At 41.6% G+C, this 11,265-nt stretch overlaps 1 long non-coding RNA gene across 2 annotated transcripts; it reads left to right on the forward strand.

The window, feature by feature from the left end:
• Positions 1–10,161, forward strand: LOC309390508. Of its 2 annotated transcripts, XR_014175145.1 has the most exons (5): positions 1–217; positions 1,684–1,801; positions 4,973–5,090; positions 8,166–8,399; positions 9,992–10,161. It is a non-coding gene; the product is annotated as an uncharacterized lncRNA (long non-coding RNA). The 2 variants fall into 2 exon arrangements; XR_014175146.1 differs by lacking the exon at positions 4,973–5,090 and having other exon boundaries at positions 7–217.
• The last annotated feature ends 1,104 nt before the right edge of the window (positions 10,162–11,265 follow it).

Genomic DNA, 11,265 nt, shown 5'->3' on the forward strand with positions numbered 1-11,265 from the left:
TTTGAATTTCACCACTGGTCTCTCCCCTCCGGCCTCCCCACACCCGCACTCCGGTATTTCCCACGTCAGTCACCCTCTTGGTTGAGCGAAGGCGACTGGGCGGACGAGGCTCAAGGGACAGCGGCCGCGGGAGATCTCGTCTCCGGCTTTCTATCGTTTTCGTACTCCGCCTTTCCTCCCGTTTCAGACGGGAAGGAAAGACGCCTCACGTCGAAAGGCAGGTATCTGAATGACAGAGAAACGCCAAGGAACACAGGGAAATCCGGGATTTTGAAAAGTCCTTTTCAACCGCCCCCCCCCGCCCCCTCTTCTTTCTCGGTTGCAGTTGTGGATGGTATTTGCCGTCAAAATCTAATCTACCTGTTTTTGAAAATCTGGGTGGTGGCAGACGGCCGGTGGGGTAAGACAAAGGGCTGTTTGTTCTAGAGCCTTTCCCGAGAAATGGGATCCCAGGGTAAGAAGCCGAGTCCTTTGTAGTGGCTTCGGCTTTCTGTGCCTCTCAGGGGGAAGGGTGGGTGCGCTTGCCTCCCCCTTCTTCGCACCGCCGACATCAAACGGCGAAAAAAAGAGAAGAGGAAGCCGCGATCCACAGAGGCAGGTTCGCCCCTCGGCCGGAAGAGGGGAGAAGGTCGTGAGAGTGCTTGGAGCAGAGGTCTTCAAACTTGGCAATTTTAAAACTTGTGGACTTCAACTCCCAGAATTCTCCAGCTGGCTGGAGAATTCTGAGAGTTGAAGCCAACAAGTCTTAAAGTTGCCAAGTTTGAAGACCTCTGGCTTGGAGATTTGCAGCCAGGGCTGATAACCATTAGTCGACGCCTGATGGAGGCTGTTGGGTTCTATTGGTTGCTGGAAAGGGGAGGAGTTAATGGGGCCAGACGCTAGGAAAGAAGTCCTGTTGACTTTGAGTTAATGGAGGGAGGACTGGAGTTGTGTATAAGAACTGAAAAAAAGGGTGGGAAATACAGGCACTCCTCAACTTACAACAGTTCGTTTAGTGACCATAGATGTGTCCAAAGTTACAACGGCACTGAGAAAAGCGACGTAGAACCATTTTTTCACACTTGCGACCGTTGCAGCATTTCCATGGTCACGTGATCAAATTTCAGAGGCTTGGCAACTGGCTCATATCTTTGACAGTTTGCAGTGTCCTGGGGTCACGTGATCACTTTTGACACCTTTCTGACAAGCAAAATCAATGGGGAAGCCAGATTCATTTAACAACCGTGTTACTAATGTAACAACTGCAGTGATTCACTTAACAAAAATGGCAAGAAAGGTCGTAAAATGGGGTCACTTAACAAATGTCTCACTTAGCAACAGAAACCTTGGGCTGAATTGTGGTCATAAGTCAAGGACCACCTGTACAGGATGTCCACTGAAGGGTCAGAAAAACTCAAAATGTTGACCATGCTAGGGCTTTGATCCTATGGCTGTAGCCACCATCTTGATTTTTTGGGTTCCTCTGCAGACACCGCTATGGACAAGGTCTCCAGACAGCCTGGCACAAAAGATCCCTGTAACCAAATGCCAAGGCTCAGACTTCATTGCAATACTTCCAATTCTGTTACACTTCAGAGGTCTCTTTGCTGGATGTAGGAGTTCAACGGGGACTAGAGACAGGGGATGATTGGTATTATTTTCTCCATATATTAAAACCCGATATTTGAATAATTTAATCTCTAGTGATTTCAGGACTGAAGAGATCTACAGCACTGAGAACCTAAGATGCTCTGCAATACAAAGCAACAGTATATTTATTCAGGAATCTTGCTGAGTGTAGCAAGGTGCAGTTCTGCTAAAGGTAAGAGTGCCCAGGGGTTTATAGCCACACCTTTAGCCACATAAAGTGTGCCCTTGTTACTGTTATATCTGCACCGCAATAGTTGGTTGATAGCATAAGGTATTATAAGTCACTAGTGAGAAAACAGCTTGAATGGTGAGGACACTTTATGCCATCATGGCAATTGCTACATGATGCCACACAGAGGTGGGTTGCTCCCAGTTCAGCCCAGATAGGACGAACCGGTAGCAGTGACGGTGGGAGGCTTCGCCCACCCACCTGGACACTTCTGCACACCTGAACCGGTAGTAAAAATGTTGGCAACCCACCACTGATGCCATGGAAATGCAAGCTTTTTTGACTCAAGCTCAATTCCCATTGAAAATATGGGCACATCCACACATGAGCATCCCTGAGGAGAGCAGGATCCTCCTGCTTGGGAAAAGATACAGCTGCTTTAAAGAGTTTCAAACAAAATCTATATTCATACTTCCATGTGTAATTTTCTGAAATTAAACTGGATCACTTTATAGGTCTAAAACTACATCCTTCAGTGTTTCACTTCTTGCAGATCAGCCAAGATTGGCCTCAGCCCTGTCACCCAGATAGGCAATTCATGTTATAAATTGCTGTGTAGATTAGAACCAAGCAACATATATTTTGCTCTGCATAAGGCTATTGTATCCAAGTCTGCGCCTGCTCCCTAGCAAGTGTCTGGGTATTCTGTGTTGGTAATCCAGGAAAAAAGCTTCCTCCTAATCCAGAAAGAACATCTGTCTCGCCAAAAGAAAGTTAACTTCTCCTCACAGATTGCTGTGTCTGTGGCTGAGGGGCAACCAGATTGAATGCCCTGCTGGTGGATTTTTTTGTTTTTGTTTAGGTGAGCGAGAGCAAAGTGTTCTTTGATTTAACAGCATGTTTTGGGTTTCTCAGGAAAGAGAAGGGTGATGCTGACATGAGGTGGAAGCGGCAAGCCACTCCAGCTCCGCTGAACTTCATTCTCCTTCTGCCCTTCCCCCTACCTTCCCTTCCTTTCCCTTCTCTTCCTGGCATGCACATTACATTTCAGTCATGCTTTTTTGCAGCTGAATACAATATCCCCCAAAGAAGAGCAGAAGCAAGATACCCTGACAGCAACCATTAGTTAAGAAAAATCCTTGCACAAGAGTATCAGCTCTAATTAAGATTCTGTTTAGCAGCCCTGGCTGGAATGTTAATATTAGCTAGGCAGAAATGCACAGGGAGGGAATGGTGGGAGACAACCATTTACCCCCACCCCACCCCCACCCCCTTCAAATAGGAATGCTGGGCTTGGATGATAACATCTCTTGCTTCCGTCCAAGGTCTACCCAAGCCTGTTAGAAAGCCATTATCTCCAACAGCTCCTGTACTTCATTTTCTCACCCTCCCTCCCTCTCTGCTGCCTGAGTTTGAGCTAGGCTGTTCCCTTGGCATTGCAGTGATGCCTGGAGCCCAGCAAAAGCCAATACTCTCTGAGGGGCTTGGAGGCCAAATCCAACTCCTCTTTCTGCCTTAGAAGGTTTGGCCTGTCCCAGCTTCTGAGACAAATATAACCCCCAATTGCTTGCTCGCCTGATTAGGATCTCTTTGCTGGCGTCTCTGCATAACCTCCCCTGGGGCTGTGCTGACCCTTTTGAAGTTCTTTCCTCTTCTGCTCACACAGACTTTTACAAGATTAAGTCGGGGGTGGGGGGTGTTACAAGGCTGAACAAGGCAAACTTAGTCTGCTCTAAACACTTAACACCTGGGGGGAAGAAAACAAATATGCTCCTCCTCAAATATGCTCCTGGAAGACACATTTTGGGCCTGTTTCCTCCCCAAGAAGGTGACCAAGGAATGCATCCCTCTGATAGCCCAAATCCACATATGGTATGCCACCTTTGGGCAAACATTGCCACTACACAAGTAGTATTGAAATGATAAAGTTGTAGTTAAAGTTAAAGGTTCCCCTTGCACATATGTGCTAGTCGTTCCCAATTCTAAGGGGTGGTGCTCATCTCCGTTTCAAAGCCAGAGAGCCAGCACTGTCCGAAGACGTCTCCATGGTAATGTGGCCGGCATGACTAAACACCAAAGGCACACAGAACACTGTTACCTTCCCACCAAAGCGGTCCCTATTTTTCTACTTGCATTTTTTCATGCTTTCGAACTGCTAGGTTGGCAGAAGCTGGGACAACTAATGGGAGCTTGCTCCATTATGCAGCACTAGGGATTCGAACCGCCGAACTGCCAACCTTTCTGCTCGACAAACTCAGCATCTTAGCCACTGAGCCACTATATGTTAAAGATTAGAGAAGTGTCTAAACTCTGTCTTAAAAACCTGAAAGGAAAACCTTGCTCTAGAACAGCGGTGACAAACTCACAATAACAAATTGTCATCACATGATGTATTGCAAATTTCCCCCTCCCTTCGCTAAATCGGGGGTGGGCATGGCCAGCACATGACACATCCGGCCCACAGGTTGCAAGTTTGACACCTCTGCTCTAGAAGAAGGGCATTCTTGTGGCGCCAAATCCTTCTCAGGTAGGCTCAACGAATAGGCCATTTTTAAAATAGGGATGGTCTTGAAAAAGTTTTCCTGCAAATCTTGTTATACAGGTTCCTTACAAGGCAACATTAGAGTGATAAGACTGCGATATCACAGGTGTTTTTCAGCAATTAAATAATCTTAACTGAATGATAGCCAGAGTTACTGTCATGAGATGGGCACCCATATCAATGCGGTAAGTAAATTTTAATAAATTTAAAACACATTGCTCAGGGTCCATTGGAACTAAGCAGCTAATAAATTCATATACACAAATAAAGTAACCAACTAACAAATAAATATTCTGTAATAACAGGCCTCTCAGAGTTCATTGCAAGAGTTCGGATATGATGTAACAAAGGGCAGATATGAGCTGCCAATGCAAAGAAAGGGTCCAAGGAATATGGATGCTTGGCAACATTTAATTTTCTGTAAGCAGAAAGGTTTGTTTATGAGGAAAAGCCTGCAAGGACATTAGCCCCTTTCTGAAGTACAAAATGCTAAAAGCTAGATATAAATTTAACATCACTCTGAGGGGGATGATCTTTTTTCTTCACTGAAGTAGTACTATACATCTATACTGACTCAACACAAAATTGTATCACTGTGATATGTGCTTTCCCCATTACTGATCCACATCCAGGAACCTGAGGGCACAAACAGGCAATGCTAAAGGAGAAGGAGAAGAGGAAGGAAAGGGGGAGAAATTCTACATTTCCCACAAATATTGTCTCTGCTATCTAACAATAGATTTGGGCAAGGTATCTTTTGTCTTTCTATTTTACTCAAAGTGTATATATGGGTTTGGTGGAGGGGCTGTTTCACCTGAGGTTCCAGGCCTCTGGATGGAGGGACGCAAGACAGTTGTTGTCCAGTTTCATGTCCATTTGCACAATACTTTCAAGAACCTCAAGGTTTTCATTCTGGTTTTTTACAGGCATCATCTTATCTATATTCCATTCTACAGTATTAAAGTTTATTGCTCAAGGGCATTTGAATACACTACCCTGGATGTCTGAAATCAGTTCACTTTTGCGGAGCCTCTTGTATTGCAAAATTCAGCAATAAAATTGTGGTCTTTGATTGCACTGTTCCCCCCCCCTTTTTTTTAAAAAAAGTCATCAACCATTAGGTCAAAGTTTGGTCTAAAATGTTTTCTAATGAAATTGTTATATATATATTTTAGGTGGACCCCCCCTCCCCACTTTTCCTGCAGAATTTGGAGACTGGGAGACAGCGGTGTGTGTGTGTGTGTGTGTGTGATATACTATAGCAGGAAAAAATATATCCAACAATGGTTTAAACCTTTTGCTAGGAGCAGCATTAATGAATGGAAATGATCTCACAGGTGCTGTGAAATTGTAAACAGGAGAGTTGTCTGTTAAATCTTTGAAAATAACATGCTGCCACCTCAGGGAATCAAGGACTGAGTCCTGTTCAGATGCCATCCTACAAACAGAGAAAGAGAACAGGCCCAACTTTTCCCCCACTGCAAATATTACAAATAACACATTGTCATCTTGGGTCATGTTGCCATATTAGTGTTTGCAGGACTGATGACCAGGAGGATATGCCTATTCAAAACAGATCCAGCTCCTCTTGTATATGGAGTACTGTTAATGGTCAAAGAAGGCTAAAGCTTTATTACTTCAACAATTTGGAACCCGCTGAATATATATTTATTAAATTTGTTTGCTGCCCATCTGGTCATGGGACTACTCTGGGCTGCTTATAACAATACAATGGGGGAAAATTATAACAATGTAAAGATAACAATAGCAAAGAAATAAAACAATAAAAATAACCAAAGGAAGTACAATAATATGAAATTTAGTGAGATGAGTGGAGGCGGAGCAGAAAGAGGTGGGCACTTCCAATGGGCACTTCCAGTGATGTACTCCCCTATTGGGTCCCCAAGCCAATTGGCAGAGCCAGGTTTTCAGGCCCTTGCAGAAGGATAAGAGGATGGAGGCAAACCTCAGAGGGCAGGATGTTCCAGAGGGCCAGCACTACAGCACAAATGTTCTTCTGGATTATGTCAGACAGAGATCCTTGATTGGCAGGTTCATCATCAGACCTCTGCTGGCACAAATAGTGTGGGCCTGTCTTAGCAGGATGAGACAGTTCATCAAGTAATCTGGATCTATGCCATGAAAGGCTTTAAAGATCATAACCAGCACCTTGAACCATAAGCCAACCGGCAGCCACTGCAACTTCTGAAGCAGTGGTGTAATGTTGGTCATTCTACTGGCCCCAAAGACTTCTCGTGCTGCTCACTTTGTACCGGTTGAAGCTTCCAAATGCATTTCCGGCATAGCCCCATGTAAAATGCTTTGCCGTGATCCCAACAAGAGATGACTAGGGCTTGAGTGACAAAGCACAGGGAGTCCTGATGCAGGAAGGGCTGCAGCTTGTTCATTAACCAAAGTTGTGCAAAGTTTTCCTAGTTCATGACTGCCACACGATCTTCTAGCAGGATTTGCAAGTCCAGGAGACCCCCTAAGTTGCAAACTGGATCTGAAAAAAGTAGTACAACACTGTCCAGAACTACAGATGTTAAAGATCTGGATCTTGAAGCTCTGTGTACTCAAAGCTACTTGATCTTGTCAGGGTTCATCATAGCCCATTGTCCCCCATCCAGTTCCCTATAGCCTCCAGGCACCATGAGAAGAAAGCGACAACATCACTCGGGTCACCAGATGAGGAGAGGTAAAGTTGAGTATCATCAGAATATTGATGATATCTCAACCAATGGTGATGGATGATTTCACCCAGGGCTTATTCCAATTCTTTTCCATCATTATGTTGGCCTTTTCCAACAATATAGTCTTTTCCAGTAATCGTTGTGCTTAACTTACATGTCTCTGCCATCATCAACTCTTCCATAGGCCCTAAACGGCTAACTACGTCCATGAGGCTCTGGTGATTTAAACATGCTAAGAATATCAAATGTCCTAATGAGGGTATTGTGGGAAGCTTATTAGTAATATGGACTAGCTTCTAGAAACATTCATCTCCAGAGATAAATGGAGAAGCTTTCTAGAAGTTAGTTTGCTAATTGTGTATAGTAAAAACATTTACAACTTCAGTTACATCAATGACAGCCATTGATTGTATTTTATGTAGCCTATCTCCAAGAGAAAAGTAGCCTGGAGACTAATCTTCAGAAGAAAAAAGTTCTATGAAGGATTAAGAAACTTCTATCTAAGTTATAATGGCTTTTTGCAGCATTTTTGCATTATAGGATGGGAAAGTGTCAAAAAAAAAAAAAAAAACACAACCACACACACCCTAACAGAGCATCCAAATCATTTGGCCTTAATTCTCACTTGTGTTTCTTTCTGTTTGTAGAGCTTTTTACAGACTTTTTAAAAAATCTTATAAAGATAAAATAATTTGGTCTTCAACTACTAATAAAATTCCATTTTTCTCTCTAAACATTTACCTTGTTTTTCTTTTGGTTTATAATTATGTTCTACATTATTATCATTTGTTCTCAGACATAAGATTCCCTTAAAATTTTGATTTTTGATAATATTGAAACTGGAGAGGAGCTCTACCAGAATTATAGCTGTCATGTGGGATTCTCAATATGAAATATATTATATTTTGATTTCTAATACAGTTTCCCACTCTTATCACATTTGCTTTTTCAAAAATAGAAATGTTTCTAGCCATACATACTTTTGAAAGTGATAAAGTTGTAAAAGGAATGATGGATCATACAGATAAATATCATTTTCCCCTACACTTTCTGAATATAAATGAAAAATTGTTCCTTTTTTCCTTACCAAAATGTAGTTTATAATCTTATTTTAGCATACTCTTCCCTACAGGCTCACTCTGTTTCAGAATTTTGGGAGTTGTAGTCCCAACACATCTGGAAAGCAGCAGATTGGGAAAAGCTGTCTTTGACAATGTTTCTTCCATCTGAAGCACACTTGATCTCCATCTCCCCATGGCATGTAGCTGTCAAGATCAACAATGGCATTTATCCCTTTGATCTTCTAGTTGTGTTGGGAAAGCCCCCTTAGCTCAGAATGGGTCAGGCACAATTTTCTGCACTTCAGGTTTGTTTAAAAATTGACTGCAGTTATGCTATAAAACCAATTTTATGCCAACAAAATTTAGTTTCCTGCTATCCTTGTATTCTTCCTTTTTCTTAAATATTTATATTGACCTGAGTGCTGTTTCCTACTAACCTGAAGCATTTGGCAGCCAGTTTTTTTATTGCTCTATTCCTGCAGTGCTTCCTTTTAGATATATTCTAGTTATTGAAACTTACCTACAAATACATTGAGCTACCCTATTTATCTAAGTTTTTTCTGCTTGCCACCTTCATAACTTAAACCAGGGGTTTTTATTTTTATTTAGTAATAGGTACTGTATATTTAGAATTCTGAATATATGTTGAAGGCACTTTTGCAAAATGGCTGCCCGGGGAGTGATTGCCAATTAACAAAATGAGTATCATGGGGAATCTTACAAAGTCACAAAGCACCAGAATGCTACTTGCTACCATTCTGTTGTCCTCTTTCCAGGCAGATAAATACATATATGTTTCTTAGGTACAGCCATCCATCATTTTTATTTTGTAAGAAAACTGATTTAAGTCCAAGAAGGAGAGAGGGGGGGGAGGGAGGGAGAGAGAGAAAGAGAAAGAGAGAGGGGGGGGGAGAGAGAGAGCTGACTATTTTGTAGCATGCCAGTTTTTAATTAAAAATATTTTTTCAAATATACAAGTCACATGAAGCAGGGAGCTTAAGACCCATAGCATGCTGTTTTATCACCTGCTCCTGTTCTTTTCTATCTACATTTTCCTTCTAAGTTTCCTTATTTACTCTTTAAATAAAGCCTTCATCAAACAAATGCAGCCTTATGCTGTCTCTGTTCTGCACTGTCATCTTACCCTTCTTTTAATGGGCATTAGCTTGTGATCTCCCTAAGCCTCAATTCTTATCTTGTCAATCTATTATAAAGCCTGGTTTGCCCAAGAACTAAGCTGTAATTGGGTTGGGTTGGTTGTTGCTTAGTGTATTACATGAGCCAACTGCTGGGCTTTACAAACCATAATTTATAATTTTGTTGTCAATGAGATTTGTACAATGAGATTTCATACGAGCAACAAATATGATACAAGGTCTGATAAACCTTGCAAAAACGTAACAGGAGAGACTGGAGGAACTGAATATGTATAGCCTGGAGGACAGAAGTGGGGAGTGGGGACATGACTGAAAGCTTTAAATGTATTAAGGGTATGAATAAGGTTCTAGAAGGCAGTATTTTCAATATTAAGCAATAATCAGGAACATGGGGGCATAAGCTCAGACTGACAGGAAGAGTTAAACGTAATGTTAGGAAGTATTGCTTTGCAGAAAAAGTAGTGGGAGCTTGAAACGAATTTCCAGTGGTGGTAGTGGGGTCAATCATCAGTAACTTAGTTTAAACATGGTTTGAACATATGTCCATTATTCAACAAAAAATGAAAAAATAAAATAAACAAGTAAAAAACTCAGAGGGCAGACTCAATAGATCATTAGGTGTTTTCTGCTATCAGTTTGCTATATTTCTAATACACTGACCAAATCATAAGTGATAAAACTTCTAGTAATCTGAATGTTATGCTTTCTTCACAAAGTGTTGCCTTTTTTTCTGCCTTTAGATAATCATCAAGTCTACAAGAAGCTATTTGGAAACTTTTGTTAACTGAGAACTACCAACCCAAACTAATGGCCACACCAAAATAACTTTTCAAGAGTTTTTGGTTTGTCTCTGAAGGATGATACTAATTGCTGTCATTGATAAATTATGAATTATCTCTATCTTTCTTAGTCTGGGAGCAGAGAACCCACTAAACCTTTTTCTCTGAATCTTCACAAGTCCTATTGCCTTCAAAGATTAAGTGCAATGGTATAGTTGCACTGGCCCATGGCCCCTGACTCCATACAATTATGAACAATAGATGGTAATAAATCCAGAGTTAACTTCTTACTTGATCTGGAGACCCCTGCACCCACTGAGGATAATACTGGTCACGATAGCCTGAGATTTAGAATTAAATTCCATGTTAAGCATGTAATCATACTGGGTCTTGTTAGATTGAGATTGTCTTGGCAACATTTCAGCGAGGTCTCTCACACACACACACAATACAATACAATACAATATAATACAATACAATACAATAGCAGAGTTGGGAGGGACCTTGGAGGTCTTCTAGTCCAACCCCCTGCCTAAGCAGTAAACCCTATACCGTTTCAGACAAATGGCTATCCAACATCTTCTTAAAGACTTCCAGTGTTGGGGCATTCACAACTTCTGGAGGCAAGCTGTTCCACTGATTAATTGTTCTAACTGTCAGGAAATTTCTCCTCAGTTCTAAGTTGCTTCTCTCCTTGATTAGTTTCCACCCATTGCTTCTTGTTCTACCCTCAGGTTCCTTGGAGAATAGTTTGACTCCCTCTTCTTTGTGGCAATCCCTGAGATATTGGAACACTGCTATCATGTCTCCCCTAGTCCTTCTTTCTCTTAAGCTAAACATACCCAGTTCCTGCAACCGTTCTTCATATGTTTTAGTCTCCAGTCCCCTAATCATCTTTTTTGCTCTTCTCTATATCTATATCATCTCTATCTCTATCTCTATCTATATCTATATCATCTCTATCTATCTATCTATCTATCTATCTATCTATCTATCTATCTATCTATCTATCTATCTATCATTTGTGTGTGTGTGTGTATGTGTGTGTGTGTGAGAGAGAGAGAGAGAAAGAGAGAGAGAGAATGAATTATGGGGGGGGAATGAGAAATGTTTCACAAGCGAAGTAATGAACCCAGGTGTCTACTATTACACCCCAACTCTAAGATCTGAAAATCACTAACTAAATAATAACCAATGGAATGGAATTTCATTTGCAAAACACCTTCCCAACATAT

Source organism: Natrix helvetica (assembly GCF_964273705.1).
Source record: "Natrix helvetica genome assembly, chromosome: 4".
NCBI classification, from domain to species: Eukaryota; Metazoa; Chordata; class Lepidosauria; order Squamata; family Natricidae; genus Natrix; species Natrix helvetica.